This window comes from Patella vulgata, chromosome 2 (assembly GCF_932274485.2).
Source record: "Patella vulgata chromosome 2, xgPatVulg1.2, whole genome shotgun sequence".
In the NCBI taxonomy this organism is placed as follows: Eukaryota; Metazoa; Mollusca; class Gastropoda; family Patellidae; genus Patella; species Patella vulgata.
In genome coordinates, this window is record NC_065880.2 from 62,601,388 (window position 1) to 62,619,696 (window position 18,309).

An 18,309-nucleotide genomic window follows, 5' to 3' on the forward strand; every position below is an offset into this window, starting at 1 on the left:
GTCAATTATTATGCGATTTTCATAAAATTTCCAGTGTGTGATACCTAATGCCATTTACGATTTATACAGGTAATTTAACACTTTTTCTGTCACCGGAAGTAACGTCATTTTGGCAAAAACTGTATTTTTAGCCATCAAAACAGATATTTTATTCAAATGAGTCTGATTTGTATTGTTTTTAAAATTATGATATTTGATTCCCATCAACAAATAGATTAAAGCCACACGATCATACAGATACCACAAAATGGTTTCTAACTTGTACGGTTTTATTATTCGATTTACTTAAAAATTTTCACCATGTGATGCCTTATGCCATTTATGATTTCATAAAACTAATTTAGAATTTTCATTATCACCGGAAGTAATGTAATTTTGTCAGGATCACTTACATGTAACAAATGTATACAATGAATTGATATTGCCGGATTCGATTGATTCTGCGTACATTTTATTTGATGTGTGAAATGCTTACATGGAAACCTGTTTAATGGTTTCATCGGTACCGGATGTGACATATGTTCAAGGGTAATGGGGCACCGGTGAAACCCGTCATTACTGCGTCGCAGTTCTAGTTAGGGTTTCACACTACGTAGCTTGTTCGAAACACTATTGTTTTGTTAAGATTATTCTTCTTATTATTTTTTTTTCCACTTGAGCATATCTCAGAAACTACTTGTCGGATCAATTCGATATCTTCGGTTTTACTGGGAAAGAGATTAAATCTATTTCGAACGTTCTGCGACTATGTGAAATGTCCGAAACGCCAAAGTTGTCGTTTTTTGAAATATTGCAGTAATATTAACAATAATCGTCGGATTTAAACATTGGATACATTTTGACATAGCCTGAGACAGGGCACATAGCTACGGTAGTTTAGATTTTTGATTTTCGACGAATCTTTGGAGATATTAGGCGCCAAAATTTTGAAAATTTAATTTTGACAAAAAAACTTTTTTATTAATGAATAATTTTTTATGGCATTTTACCCAGGGTTAAGGGGTCGTCTGATTTGATCAAAAATGTGAACATTTTTTGTCTCGATAATTTTTCTTGGTCGCTATTGGCTAATTCAGTTTATCGGTTCTAGGTTAATTATTTATTGCCCGATTTTTATAAAACAAAGTTCATATGCTCCATGGTGCAAATTCTCAATTTTTTTATTACCGGTAAAGTTTTCTATCGGCACCGGATGTGACGCAATTTTGCTAAAAACTCCAATTTTGTTGCAAATCTGATAGATCAAGATAAATGCCCCTACAAAAGGCGCACAAAATGTCGGACTTGCTTTTTTTAATTTTGGTTTTCTATTTGCGCTATTTCGATTTAAAGGTGACAAAAGGTGTAAAAATGAGCTATTTACAACCCATTCAGGCGTTTCATATTTCAAAATATTTCTTCGCAATTATCATAAACTTGTAGCATTAATCCATACGAAGAGAATCTATGTCAAAATTAGTTTGTAATATGAGTATTTGCCGAGAAATGGTCAATTTTGCATGAGTCACTTTTTACGCTATTTTGCCTGTAAAAGAGCCAATTATTATTGGATTTTCATAAAAATGACATCATTTGATGTGTAATGTCAATTTTGACTAGTTCAAACCAATTTAACATTTTCAATGTCAACGGAAATGGTGCTATTTGGGCAAAAAATGTATTTATAGCCTTCAAAACAGATATTTTATTCAAACGAGTCTGGTTTGTAATGTTTTCAAAATTATGATATTTGATTCCAATCAACTAATAGAATGATCCCATACGATCATATAGATATCACAACATGGTTTCTAACTTGTTCAGTTGCGGAGAAATAAGCGATTTTCAGCAGGTCACTTTTCAAAGTTTTTGGTCCATAAAAGTGGCAATTATTATTCGATTTTTATAAAAATTTCACTGTGTGATACCTAATGCCATTTACGATTTCATACAAGTAATTTAGTATTTTCATTTTCACCGGAAGTACCGTTAGTTTGTTAAAAACTGTATTTTTAGCCTCTAAAACAAGTAATTGTTTGAAGTAAGCGATATTCATTATTGGTGTAAAATTATGATATTTGATTCCTATGGACAAATAGTATCAATCAATACGATCATACTGATATCACAAAATTGTTTCTAACACCTTCCCTTGCCGAGAAATAACCAATTTTGTCAGGATCAATTTTCACGATTTTTCGCATTTTAATTTCAGTGTATGGGTTCTGGGTTAATTATTTATTGCCTGATTTGTGTAAAAGAAAAGCCCACCTGGTGCAAATTCTCAACTTACTTCTACATATAAAAGTTTCTGACGGCACCGGAAGTGACGTAATTTTGCCCAAAACTTCAATTTTGACGTGTCGAAAGGTCTTTTAAAAAGCAAATATTAATCTAATAGATCAAGATGAATGCTCATACTAAAGAAGCAAAATATGTCTTGCTTTGTTTTGTTTTTTTATTTCGGTTTTGCATTTCCATCATTTTGATTTAAAGCTGAAAAAGGTGTAAAAATGAGCTATTTACAATGCATTCAGGTTTTTCATATTTTAAAATATTTCTTGACAACTTGCATTAATCCATACGATGACAATTTATGTCAAAATAAGTTTGTAATATTAGCAGTTGCCGAGAAATAGGTAATTTTGCATGAGTCACTTTTCACGTTATTTTGCCTGTAAAAGAGTTAATTTAATCCGATTTTCTTTTTTTTCACCATATGATGCCTAATGCCATTTTTGACTGGGCCGATCCAATTTTACATTTTCAGTGTCACCGGAAATGACGTCATATGGGCAAAAACTGTATTTATAGCCTGTATTTAGGAGTCTGATTTGTAATGTTTTTAAATTTATGACATTTGATTGCAATCAACAAATAGAATGAATCAATACGATCATACAGATACCACAAAGGTTTCTACCTTTACGGTTGCAGAGAAATAGACGATTTTCTACAAGTCACTTTTCAAGGTTTTTGGTCTATAAAAGTGTCAATTATTATTTGATTTTCATAAAATTTTCACCTTCTGATGCCTGATGCCATTTATGATTTCATGGAACTAATTTAACATTTTCATTATCACCGGAAGTGATGTCGTTTTGGCAAAAACTGTATTTTTAGCCTTCAAAACAAATATTTTTTGAAGTGAGTTATATTTATTATTCGTTTAACATTATGATATTTGATTCCAATGGAGATATAGATTGGATCAATACGATCATATAGATGTCCAAAAATTGCTTCTACCATCTTTCTTTGTCGAGAAATAACCAATTTTGTCAGGATCCCTTTTTAAGACTTCTTTCACATTTTAAGTTCCCATTAGATAGTCAGCTAACTTAGTGGTAAGTTAGTAATAAATTTTGTCAGGATCACATTTTTGACATATCTAACGCATGGTAACAAATGTATAAATGGAATTGATATTGCTGGATTTGGTTGATTCTGCGTCCATTTCATAACACGTGTGCAATGCTTACGTTGAAATCTGTTTAAAGGTTTCATTGGTACCGAATGTGACATAAGTTCAAGGGAAACGTGGCACCAGTGAAACCCGTCATTACTGCGTCGCAGTTCTAGTTATTATTATTATTATTATTTTTCCATTTGAGCATATCTAAGAAACTACTTGTCGGATCGATTCGATGTCTTCGGTTTTACTGGGAGAGTGGGTTTGACTTAAATTTTAAATCTATTTCCTACGTTCTGCGACAATGCGAAATGTCCGAAATGTCCGAAATCGCCGAAGTTGTCGTTTTTCGATATTTTGCCGTAATGTTAGATATCACAAAATGGTTTCTAACCTGTTCAGTTGCAGAGAAATAGACGATTTTCAACAGGTAACTTTTCAAGGTTTTTGGTCCATAAAAGTGTCAATTATTATGCGATTTTCATAAAATTTCCAGTGTGTGATACCTAATGCCATTTACGATTTATACAAGTAATTTAACACTTTTTCTGTCACCGGAAGTAACGCCATTTTTGCAAAACTGTATTTTTAGCCTTCAAAACAGATATTTTATTCAAATGAGTCTGATTAGGGTTTCACACTGCGTAGCCAGTGTGAAACACTATTGTTTTTGTTCGGAGTATTATTCTTATTATTATTATTTTTCCATTTGAGCATATCTCAGAAACTACTTGTCGGATCTATTCGATGTCTTTGGTTTTACTGGGAAAGTGGGTTTGACTTAAATTTTAAACCTATTTCCAACGTTCTGCGACAATGCGAAATGTCCGAAATCACCGAAGTTGTCGTTTTCGGATATTTTGCCGTAATGTTATCAATAATTGTCGGATTGTAATATTTGATACATTTTGACATAGCCAGAGACAAGGCACATGGCTACAGTTCTTTGGATTTTTTATTTTCGACGAATCTTAGGAGATATTAGGCGCCAAATTTTGAAAATTTAAGCTTTTACAAAAAACTTTTTTATTAATGAATATTTTTATGTGGTATTTTACTTAGGGTTAAAAAGTCATCTGAATTGACCAAAAATGGCAACATTTTTTGCCACCGTATTTTTCCTTGGCCCCCATTGGCTAATTCAGTTTTTCAGTCCTGGATTAATTATTGATTGTTCAATTTGTAAAAAACAAAGTTCATATGCTCCGTGGTCCAAAATGTCATTATTTTTGTTACCGGTAAAATTGCCTTTCGGCAACGGAAGTGACGTAAATTTAGCAAAAACTACAATTTTGAGAGTTCGGTACCACTTTTTGAAAGCACATATTATTTTTTTCGAATTTGGTATGACTGAAAGGGTGTGCCCTGTAAAGGCGCAGAAAACATCGGACTCACTTTTTTTAATTTCGATTTCGTTTTCGTGTAATTTCGATTTAAAGGTGAAAAAGGGTGAAAAAATAAGCTATTTTCAACCCATTCAGGCTTTTCATATTTTAATATATTTTTTCGCAACTTTCATAAACTAGTAGCAATAATCCATACGAAGAGAATGTATGTGAAAATTAGTTTGTAATATAAGCAGTTGCCGAGAAATGGGCAATTTTGCATGAGTCCCTTTTTACGCTAGTTTGTCTGTAAAAGTGTCAATTATTATTCGATTTTTATAAAAGTGACACCATTTGATGTCAATTTTAACTAGGTCAAACCAATTTAACATTTTCAATGTCACCAGAAAATTACGTTATTTGGGCAAAAAATGTGTTAATAGCCTTCAAACCAGTAATTTATTCAAACGAGTCGTATTTGTTATTTGTTTAAAATTTTGATATTTGATTCCAATCAACTAATAGAATGAAACCATACGATCATATAGATATCACAAAATGGTTTCTAACTTGTTCAGTTGCGGAGAAATAGACGATTTTCAACAGGTAACTTTTCAAGGTTTTTAGTCCATAAAAGTGTCAATTATTATTCGATTTTCATAAAATTTCCAGTGTGTGATACCTAATGCCATTTACGATTTCATACAAGTAATTTAACACTTAACAGTAACGTCATTTTGGCAAAAACTGTATTTTTAGCCTTCAAAACAGATATTTTATTCAAATGAGTCCGATTTGTATTGTTTTTAAAATTATGCTATTTGATTCCAATCAACAAATAGATTGAACCCACACGATCATACAGATACCAAAAAATGGTTTCTAACTTGTACGGTTGCAGAGAAATGGATTATTTTCTACAGGTCACTTTTCAAGGTTTTTGTTCTATAAAAGTGGCAATTATTATTCGATTTACATAAAAAATTTTCACCATGTGATGCCTTATGCCATTAATGATTTCATAAAACTAATTTAGAATTTTCATTATCACCGGAAGTAATGTAATTTTGTCAGGATCACTTACGTGTAACAAATGTATACAATGAATTGATATTGCCGGATTTGGTTGATTCTGCGTACATTTTTTTTGATGTGTGAAATGCTTACATGGAAACCTGTTTAATGGTTTCATCGGTACCGGAAGTGACATAGTGCGTCATTACTGCGTCGCAGTTCTAGTTGAAAATTATGTTTGCAATTTGTAAATAATTATCTCTGGGCTCATATACTATGTAAATATTTTATATAATTATGGCCAGAAATATATATATATATTTGTTATATAATTACAAGATAAGTGCGTGAGTAATAATCCATTGTGAGCTTACAAAATATTTCTTTATATCTTAAAAACTATTAAAAAGAGTTTTCTTACTTTGAGTCCCTCAGTTTTTTTTCTTTTTTGAGTCTTTCGACCCTCTCCCTTGTTGACTCAGTTTTCCCTTTTTGTCTTTTCCCTCTTTTTGGTCTCGGTGGGGTGGTTTCGGATGACGTAACATGTAATTGCAGCTTCCGTTAAGATCTAATTGTCCTTGATGTAGATGTGGATGTTGAAGGTTGGGCAGCATGAGTGGCTTCTGGCATAATTGGTAAAGTAGAGACGGTTGGGAGGGGGGGGGGTCAACACCTGGCATGCTCGACACAAGAATGGTAGATCACTCCCAGTTTTGACTGACCTCAAATAGACAGCTTTCGAAATACCTGTAAAACCAAAATGCAAAGTGAATAAAAAAAGGATTTTCTTAACTCATAGAAAATTGGAGCCAATAAACTTAATTAATAGCCTAATTGCACACAAGAAATTTGTCGGACCTGTTCTACATGTCTTAGGTGTCCATTTACCACAGGAATCACAAGTAACTGCTTTTTCATTGGCACCAATGAATTAATTACACACATAGGACACTGTCAGTCATAATAATTATCAAGTTCAAAAGTGCAGAAATAAATCTGATGAATGATTCATTTAATTTGATATTATTTATATATTTTGAGGGTGAAACCATGTTGCAACCTCAAGAAGTTAAAAATAATCAGCTTCTAAGATTACTCATTATCAATTTAAAAAATGCAGGTGGATGAAGCCATATCGGTCTTACGTCTAATCAAAGCTAAGTATGAACCCAATCATTAAATTTTAAAGATAATCTGTCTGTTTGATCCATCAATAAGGTACCGGTAACCAAACCAAGTGAAGCCATGCAGTGAGTCGAGTGACTGATAATAATTTAGTCGAAGTAGGCCTACCATTACCAAATGACAACCATTCAATCTAAATTCCGATCATTCACTTCGCAATTCGTTGCCGACTTTGAAGCCATGCGAGCATAAGTAAATAATCGTAATGAATATAAACTTACCGGGAAAAAATGGATTCATGGTTTGGCATGAATCGTAGCAGTTAAAGTTCCATATCCTCTAAAACTGTCAGCTAGATGTATAAACATTACAGAGCGAGGTGTATTTGACGTTTTGCGTATGCGCTACAATGGGATTCCCCCTTTTCCGTTTTGTAGACTGTTTTTACCAGTCTCTCATTGTGAAATTGGTGAGAACACCATCCACCCAACGGAATTTTTACATTTTTTTTAAATACCGTTGATAAGATCATGCATATACCACTAATGAATTGGGATATTGTATAATAGTACAATTTGTTGACCAGAATGAAGATTTCGACATATTATTCAGTTACGGCCAGAGTGTTATTGTCCCTTTTAATAAACTTGTAGAGAAACCAGTGTTACAACGAACTAATATTTTATTAAGCAGTCCAGGTGGAAACTTAATCTGTAAAGGATACTTTTCAGCTGAAACAGTTTACAAAGGCGAGAAATATAATTTTCAAATTTATGTAGTTAGTTCAAATATGAATCACAATCTATTAACTCGTTCAACAGCTGCCCAGATTGGTCGTTTTCGTTTTAAAAGACTACCATTCGGAATAACCAGCGCTCCAGAAATTTTTACCCGTATTATGAACGATATTTTAGTTAATTTAAATGATGTTACTGTTTACATGGATGATAGTTTCATATTTGGCACCCTCGAATAACATGATCGACACTTAACCGCTACTTTAGAAAGGATAAAACAAGTAACAAAGAAAAATGTTTATTTCGTCAAATTGAAATCGACTTTTTTGGTCATAGATTGAATCAAAATGGTATTAATCCGCACCCTAATATGATTTCCGCGATTAGAGACCTTAGATACTTGGCATGATTAACCCTTTGGACGGTGACGCCCTGAACATCATTAGGCCTATATACTAGCCCTCCGGGGTAAAAATGGACAAAAATATTTTTTTTGTGATATACTTGTTTTATGCATATAAACCCTTTTAGTATTTACTGGCAAACAAGAATACATGCAAAATTAGTGAAAAGGGAGTTTTTGTCTTATTTCTTGTTTATCGCCAGTACTCCACCTTGTGATGCCATTCAAACCAGCAGTTCTGTTTCGGTTTGTCAATGCACAAGCACTCCTCACAGAAGTTAAGGCGAAAAACAGTCTTGCATCTCTTGGGCAAGTCAGCATTTCTATCATCAGGGTCGGCTCTTTGAGCCCGAAGGTATTTCTCCCTGCAGACATGACATCCATTATTCCCAGTGTCATCTGCAGCCCGTTCCACGTCATGATGTACATCCCGTTTCAGCCGTCGTTCGTTCTCAGCTGCAGCTGACACGCGTCTTCCAAATGTGGTCTGCTTACTTCGTGTTGTGCCAACAAATTGTTCATAAAGAGCATGTGGAATGTGTAGGGTGCTTTACCTGGGGGCTTGTGTTGAATCACGAAACCCATCTGCACATATGCGTTGTAGGCGGTCCACACGAAGAACGTCATGGTCAGTCACCTCGGCCATTTGTAATGCCTTCTACATTTCTGTACCACCCATGAAATCATTGTAGGCCATCAAAGATTTGGGATTTTATGTACCTAATCTGTCTGATATTGTGCAACCTTTGAATGAATGGCTTAGAAAGGACATTTCTTGGATATGGGGATCGCCTCGGGATAATGCGTTCAAGAAAATAAAAGATGTAATAACTTAGAGTCCTGTTTTGGCTGTATATGATATTTCAAAGCCAACGATGGTCAGTGCTGACGCAAGTCATTATGGTATTGGCGGTGTTATTTACAGTTACATGGTAATAATTGGAAACCAGTCGCGTTTTACTCCAAGATACGCTCTAATCGGAAAAGAATGCCCGTCTTTATTGTGGGCCAGTGAAAAATTTGAAAAGTATTTATGTGGACTTGATTCAAATCGCTAAGTGACCGATCATAACCCTTTTATTCCTATAATCAGTTGTAAAGACATAGATCAAGTACCAATTCGTTGTCAGAGAATGCTTATGCGCTTAATGCGATATAATCTGGTAGCTGAATATACTCCAGGTAAAAATATGGTAATCGCTGATACACTATCCCGAAGCCCTGTTAATTCGGAAAACAAACGCTATAATTTAGAAGATGAAATTGAAGTTCATGTGAGTCCTGTAATTAGTTCTTGGCAAGCATCTGATAAACAGTTATCTAATATTCGTCATGACACATTGGTAGATCCTACTATACAACGTGTGTTACATTATGTGCGACATGGTTGGCCAAAGTATCAATGTGATGTTTGTCTGAATATTTTTCTGTGCGTGATCGTTTAAGTGAAATTAACGGCTTACTAATATATGGAAGTCATATTGTTATTCCAAAATCAATGAAACAAGAAATGATAAATAGAGTTCATGAAGGACACTTAGGCATAACGAAATGTCGAGAACGTGTTAATCAGACTATCCTGTGGCCTAAGATAGTTCAAGACATTACAAATAAAGTTTTTTCTTGTTCATTTTGTCAAGGTAGTAGACCATCGCAGCGGAAAGAACCTCTGATTTGTACATCGTTGTCGGATCGTCCTTGGCAACACTTAGGCGCCGACTTATTTACTTTTAGAAATAGACAGTTTTTAGTGATCGTGGACTATTTTTCGCGATATATTGAAATTGTATATCTTTATAGTACTACCAGTCAAAGTACTATCAATAAATTTAAAGATTGGTTTGCTCTTTTCGTATTCCAGAATTGTTAACCACATAAAACGGACCACAGTTTGTTTCCGCAGATTTTGTTCAATTTTGCAGTCATTATGGTATATCTCATATTACAACAAGTTCTTATTATCCCCAAGCAAACGGGGAGGCAGAAAGAGCGGTTCAAACTACCAAGAAGATTTTAACTCAAGATGATCCATCTTTAGCCTTATTTATTTATAGAGCTACCCCCTTGCAAACAACAGGTACCAGTCCCGCCCAGTTACTTATGGGAAGACAACTTAGAACAACATTACCGACACTTGCACAGAATCTTCGACCTAAATGGCCAAATCTTTACCAAGTAAGGGAAAGAGACTCACAAAATCTAAGTTTGATAAACACAATTCTGTTTAAGATTTGACAGAGTTATTGCCCGGTGATCAAATCTATGTTAAATTGGGCTGGGAAAAATGTGGAACTCCAGGAATTCTACTTAGTAAATGTTCCCAGCCCAGATCTTATATGATTAAGGCAAGATTTGGTATTTACCGACGAAATCGTAGACATCTCCGCCGTGCTAATATTGTTAAATTGAATGCAGAGTCTGATGATAAACCACTTGATTGGATAGATTTGCCTAACACTGTACAGCCGGGTCAGCAACACGAACGCCGTTTAGATCAACCACTACAACAATGTATTAATATAAACCAAGATGTACCTCTTCTTCGTTCCTGTCGTACAATCGTTAAACCAGTACGATATCGTGATTAAGTGAACCGTTTAAATGTGTCTAAAGTTGTTAAGTAAATGACAAGTGAATTTAGTTTAACATAGTTTCTATGAATAAGGACACAGGAAGTGAATTAACATTTTAGTTTGAAATAATTGTATTAAAATTATTTTCTTTTCAAAAAGAGGGAGATGTTGAGAAAGTAAAGTATGGACACTTTAGAGAAATAGACTATAATGATATTAAGTTTAGTCATATTAATATAATGTACATATACATCATATAGACTATAGTTTTGCGGGAACTTGTAGAAGGCGGCTCAAAGATAAAGTCCGCCTTTGAACAGTTGTTCATGGTGCATGTTTAAAATGAAATGATTAAGAGCCATTGGGTCGACTAGAATCTAATAGTGAAAACGCCAGATATCGTGCTCTGATCTCCATGGTCGCCAATGATCGCCAAATCACAGCGTTTGTTTTGAGCATGTTAAAAACCAACGCCAAGGTTCTGACAGTAAGGACGCCATCCCGATCTGACTGGGGCATAATACAGGTAAGTGAAGGGCACGAATATAATAATCAAGGTGAAGGACATGTCACAGAACAATCCAATGGAAACAGGGACATAATTATAATGTTTACTCGATGTTGCAACTAGATGATACTTACCTCTCAAAATGAGACTATGTTTTGCCCGTTTCCTTGTTCCGCGTTTATCTAACTCGTCTTTTAATTTCCCGACAGTAAATCGATCGTCATTATTTTCCACCGTGGTTTTGCCGCTATCAGTCGTAACGAGTAACCACAGTACAGTGGCGCCACCTCACACGATATGCGTGTTGTTTTTTGTTTACTTAGTTTTTCTCGGATTCTTTTTACTTTGTGACAATCCGCATAAAGCGCCGCATCAATGCTATACCGTGATTATCTATATTTTATTTGTAAATATATATATAGATGTGATAACCAATATTTTTGTAAATTTGCATATAACTATATAACATATCAAAATGATTTAAATCATTACCAATGTACATCATCAACTTTTTATGTTTATTTGTGTTTTCCTGTTGTTTATAGTTTTGCTTGTTGTTTGTTATTTTTTCAATACGTCCCAAATATTATATCTATGACCCTTTTAGTTTCTAGTGATATTGAAAGCAATCCTGGCCCTCCTCGCAACTTGTCTATCGTCCATCTGAACACAAGGAGTCTCCGCCACAAAGTTGATATTTTAGCAGCTGAACTCTCCGAAAAATTTGACATTATTCTCCTAATTGAATCATGGCTTGATAAATCAGTAGACACCAACACATTACTACTAAGTTCTTTCCACGTACCGATAAGAAATGACAGGACATACGGACATGGTGGGCGTATTGTGGCTTACATACGGGACACATTCTCTGTGAAAAGAAGACCTGACCTGGAAGTCGACGGTGCAGAATGCATATGGTTACAATTAAATACTTCAAATAAAACTATTTTAATAGGTACCTTTTACAGACCTCCAAGTTCTACTGCTGAACAAAAGAACATTTTTTTGATTCGATTGCTAAGTCAGCACGTGATAATGTCGATAACTGTTTTATTTTTGGCAATTTTAGTATCGATTTTATGACTTCAAGACAATCATTTCTACACAATGCAATGATACTTTTCGATTTTTATCAAGTAATTAATACTCCAACGCGATTCGGAAATTACGGTACTAACTCACTTATAGATTTAATTTTAACTGTCCAAACTATATATAAAAGAATCAGGCTGTCTAGATAATTTTTGTAGTGATCATTGTCCTGTGTATTGTCGACTTTCATTCCAGAATCCAAAATAAACATGCTACAGACGAGTTATTTGGCACTATAACAATATTAATACAGGCGAAATGCGACGGGAAGTTACTGACGCGGACTGGGAAAGCTTACTTAACATCGAATCAATTAATACAGCTTATGTTAACTTCACAAGTGAGCTGACAAGGCTAGCGAAAAAACACAATCCTAATAAAACAAACAGTAACTATCAGACTCAAAGACCAACCATGGATGAATAATGCGATTCGAAAGTTGAGTAGAAAGAAAAATAAAATACATAAAAAGGCATTTCAAAGAAATTTAGAATCAGATTGGCATAAATTCAGCACTATTAGAAATGAATATATAAACCTAATCAGAAATTGCAAAAAGCAATATTTTGACAAAATCGATAACAAAATTAATAATTGCAATCACTTTGGAAGTAAAAATTGGTGGGGCCTTAACTCATTTATGAAAAATAATCGTGCTGGCACTAGCAATGAATTGCCGCCTCTGTCAGTAACCTACACTACATATCTTATATCATCCGACAAATGTAACTGCCTTAACGATTTCTTTATTAACATAGATAGCGACAATGCACAACTTCCTGCACTAGAAAAAATACCCAACTCATTAACTAATATTACCCTCAGCCAGAAGGAAGTTGAAGACATCATTACTACTATTGATCCCTCGAAAGCCAATGGACCCGATAACATCAGCGGAAAACTAATATCAAACGAAATCTCTAAACCTCTCTCTAAATTATTTAACCACTCCCTTTCATCGAAAACAGTACCGAATATCTGGAAATTTGCCAATGTAACCGCCATATTAAAAAAAGGTGACCCGTCGTCAGATTGTGGAAATTATAGACCCATATCACTACTTAGTATCCTAGTTAAAATATTCGAAAAATGCATTTATAAAAATGTCTTCAACATTCTAAGGGAGAATCCTGTTCTAACTAACCTTAGAACGGCTTTTTCCATGGGGATTCTAGTGTTTACCAACTTACCGATATTGCACAATACTTTTGTCAAGCCATTGATCACGAGATCAGTGTTCTGCGACATCAGTAACGCTTTTGACAGGGTCTGGCGTGCTGGACTGTCACAAGCTTGAAGCTGCGGGGATACGGGGAGACATCATTCAATGGTTTCAGAACTATTTAGAGGGAAGAAAACAATCGGTTATTACTGAGGGTGTCTCCTCCCGCCCCCCAAACCATTCCCTCGGGCGTGCCATAGGGCTTTGATCTCGGTCCCCTCCTTTTCTCATTTATATAAATGACGTTGTGAATGATATTACATCAAATGTTCGACTCTTTGCTGACGACACTTCCCTTTATCTGAAAATTGATAACCCGACCCAAGGCGCAAATATACTAAACAGTGACCTGGATAAAATTAACTCATGGGCTAAAACATGGCTGGTATCCTTCAACCCACTAAAGACCGAAACACTAGGACAGACAACCAAACAAAATCCCATTACTCTAAATAATGTTCATACCAAGGAGGTCCCCCATCACAAACATTTACTATTTAGGCTTGACATTTCAACAAAATTGCAAATGGAACAAACATATTAACCACATTATAGAAAAAAACAGCAAATCTCTCAATTGTTTAAGACCCCTTAAATGCAGACTTAACCAGAAATCGTTACAAACCATCTATACCTCTTTTATCCTACCCCATTTTGATTATTCAGACGTCATCTGGGACAACTGCACAGACCAACTAGCTAATAAATTAGAGCACCTACAACTGGATGCACTTGGATTCATATGTGGTGCTGTAAGGGGTACCAGCCACAGAATGTTATATGAAGAAACCGGTGTTATTACGCTAAAAGAGAGACGCAGAAGACATAAACTCAAATTCATTTATAAAATTATAAACGGCCTTTCTTCATCCTATCTTCATGATTTAGTCTTGACAAAAAGCGCACATTATATTCTCCGAAAAAGAAGCCTACCCGAATATAAATGTAAAACAAATATCTTCTATAATTCTTTCATACCATCGTCAATTAGTGAATGGAACAAATTAAGTGCAGACACAAAAAATTCAATATCTCTAAATATTTTCAATTTGAAACTCATGGCTCAAGATCCAAAACCACCAAAAACCTTTTCGTTTGGATCCTGCGTAAACCAAATCATTCATTCTAAACTGCGTCTCTCTTGCAGCAATCTAAACGGACATATTTCTGACAATCCATCCTGTAAATGTGGTCATCAATTTGAAGACATTGGATATTTTTTATTGAATTGCTCCTTATATCCAGATGCCCGAAATAATACAATAAATAATTTTTACCTACTATCCATCGAAACACTATAATCTTATTGTACGGAATTGACTACATAGAAAACTCATTCAATATTTTTAAAACTGCCCACTCGATTTTCGAAATCACCAGACGGTTCCAGGGACAACTACAATTATATTTTTACTGTAATTATATTTTCACTAGTACATTGTTTGTTTCTTTATGTAAATACATGTATTTATATCTCACAGGGAGAAGGGTTTAATGTAGGCTATGCCTGTTCTCCAATCCCTATTCAGATACAAATCTGAATAAAAATATTGCTTATATAAAAAAAAAGACGCTATGCGCGAGCGGGCAACCCCATTAAACATGAATATTTTATGTTTAGACTAGGTATAGATAAGCAGTTGGATTGTTCGATTCTTTATAAAAGGACACATGTTCAATTAATTAATCAATTTCGGCGGGAAACACCAGTCTCAGAGTTGGCTTGTTTTATTTCAGATTAGTCAGTTTGAGTATGGTGATATAAAATATATTTCTTTCTGAAAAGTGAATGGATGTTATGTTATTATTCTCTGTATGAAACCACAAGTTACGTGGTTATTAAATAGTGCCATGTACCCCCACCCTTCCGTGACGAAAGCCCGTGCTTAGCCTGCCCCGCTCGCATTGATGTGCATGGGGTTTTTTTAATTGTGGATGATATTTATCTTGTGACAGTCATCAACACTTTCGCAAATAAAAAAGCTTGAAAGAAACTTATTATGTAAAATCAAAAATGACTATTAGTCAATATTCGCTTGGACGCCAAAAGCAACGATAGAGATGACATCTGTGCGAATTAATTAGCTCCTCTGCAAATTAAACTCTAAAACATTTTTTTAAATTATTAAGGGACAAAAAGGTTTTTGAAGTATATCTGAATAAAAAATATTTCCAGTTTGTATTGCTAAGTCAAGGTAGAACTTTACTTGAATTGACCTTGTACAGTGTTAAAGAAGGCCTTCGCATTAGAGTTGGTAGGGCAGGGTGTCCCAAGCAGTCCAAATTTACACTATTAAAAGTTGAACTTACTTCTACGAAATGACGATTTCTCTAGCGATTAAAGAACAGACACACAACACGTGACAGGGTCTATACAACTAGCAACTAATAAAGCCGTAAAAAATATAATGTTAACGATTCTGAATTACAGTAATATGTAGCTTGTTGGATATCACAACAGTTTTTGAAAACTACGTTCAGTCTTTTTTTCAATTCGCTATATTATTGACCATATCGTTAGGAGCGACATCTTTTGGTTTTGCAAGGTTCTGAAAACAATTTTTGGGTTGCTTAAGGCGCGTGTTTCTAAATTTGATTTCTTGTTCTAGCTTTCTGTTATGTTTCGTAGAAAATATCTAGACCTGACAATCAACCGGAGAACGGTCGGTAGACTGGTTTAGCACGTCTAGTTTTTCAAACCAAGGGCACGTAATCCATTTTACACTCAAAAAGGCCAAGATGTAATGTCCGCTTGTGGTTTACATTTTCAGTCTATTTTTGGTGTTTAAATGGTTATAATTGTTAAATACAATATGACCGTTGTTTAGTGCTGCCCACGTTTCAAATGTGCCCACAACTCATCTGACTACATATACCTTCACCATTATTCAATAAAACTATGTTCTCAATCCAATCACTAATTGGTAGTTTTTAAGAATTCTGGTCCACATCTTACTTAAAATTGCCCCCCCCCCCCCCCGACGCCAAGAATAGATTGTGAGATGGTAGTTTTACGAGAACCCTATAAAGTTCGCATAAATAAATGAGGAATATGCATATTGCAATTCATAAGTAATTACAAGAAAGGGGTGAATACAATATAATGATAACATGGCAATCAATGTTAATCCCGCGAGGCTTTTCTATTGCAATGAAGCCATACTGACAAGAAAATAAAAACCATGCCAATACAAAAGAAAATGGGGTGGGGGATGTTTTCTGATCTAATTATAAAATATGATATAGTCCTTAACTGCGGATCAGCTAATGATAGTCACGTTTGTAGTAATAATGGATGGTGTAAACATATGTGCAGTGAAAGAGAGAGAAATGATTGGACATCAAAAGATATCTGCGGTCGATTTTTCTGCTGTGTGGATTTTAGTAACTTGTCTATTTAGATTATTAAATTTGTACATTTCTTAATATCCATTTTTAGATTATTTTTAGAACAAAGAAAAATGATTGGACATCAAAAGATATCTGCGGTCGATTTTCTGCTGTGTGGATTTTAGTAACTTTTCTATTTAGATTATTAAATTTGTACATTTCTTAGTATCCATTTTTATCTTATCTTTAGAACAAAGAAAAATTTCATATCGAAAACATGTGATAAACTGTGCATGTTTTAGACTAGTAATTGCTTCCGCTGGACTCACGATGGAGTGAGTTAATTTATATCACCCCCCCCCCCCACACACACACACACACACACACACCCACACACACACCCACTTCTTAGCATGGCTCTTTTGTTGACCTTTTAATCTAAAATTGACGAAGAGTGTTTGAAATTACATTTACTCCCAGGATTTGGTGAATGGTTACGATTTTGAGGCGGGCGGACCAGGAAGTAAACAGATATGAGTGTGGGAAATCACAAAAATGACGTCAGAGATTATAGATTCCTTTGACCATGAGTAGCAAAATATTGAGGTGGTCAACACCCTTCGATATTTATATCAGATGATTGTGACATCTTGGGCTCTTTTTGGTTAGAAAGATTGAGATCATCGGAATATACAAACAAATATTATAGGCACAGGAGTGGCATATATTTAACATTCAGATGGACTAAGACTAGTAATTACCTATATTTATAACGGCGCATATGTGTTGGGGTGTGCATCTGTGTTACGTTTGTATAGCTGATAACTGCATAAATACAAAATCGTTCAAATGTGAACACATATCAAGTTTGGTACAAATTATACTTCTAGACGACTCAACTGATGTTAGCCGCTTCAAGAGGACTTGGGTTAGTGATGTTAGCCGCTTCAAGAGGACCTGTATTATTAATTTATCATATATATTATTATTTTGGCTTATTGAAGCGGCTAACATTAACACATGTGTATTCTCTATGGAGAAACTTTGACCAATGAAAATCATTATGTGGTCTTTTTCACGCACGACCAGACGGTCCGGTTTTTGTAGTGTCGGGTACTGTTCCGTACGACCGTTGAGGTCTGGTGAGGGTGGGTGCGATTAGATAACAAACCTCATCTCTCTACCTTTTTACGTTTTTAGCTACGTTCTCGTAGCTAGGGTGCCAGGTGTGTGAATGTCGCCAGTATGGGGTTTATTTCACCATTGCAACGTTTGGCAAATATTTGTATTGCATTGCAGTGGACCTTACGGTAGGCCTAGGCATAGTATAGTTTAATGGCCATTTCCCCTCGCCTGTTACCCAGTCATGCTCCCAAACACAAGCACCGACTAAATTGTTTTTGAACCAGGAACTGGTTGCATGTAGTTACTAATCTTTTTCTTGTTCTTCTTCTTATTATTATTATTCTTGGTGCAACGCTCTTCAAAAAAAGACTAAGGCTCCGCCATTTCAAGTACGATCGATCTGAAATTTGAACAAATGCGCATCGACTGACGGAGTTCGACTTTTGAAATGACGTCATGGC

At 34.9% G+C, this 18,309-nt stretch overlaps 1 long non-coding RNA gene across 1 annotated transcript in view; it reads left to right on the forward strand.

The window, feature by feature from the left end:
* Window positions 1-10,776: 10,776 nt before the first annotated feature.
* The window catches only part of LOC126811278 (uncharacterized), a 33,174-nt gene continuing 25,641 nt past the window's right edge, over window positions 10,777-18,309 (forward strand). The window contains exon 1 of the long non-coding RNA XR_007675502.2: window positions 10,777-11,094. This is a non-coding gene — a long non-coding RNA (uncharacterized LOC126811278). The remainder of the gene's footprint in view (window positions 11,095-18,309) is intronic.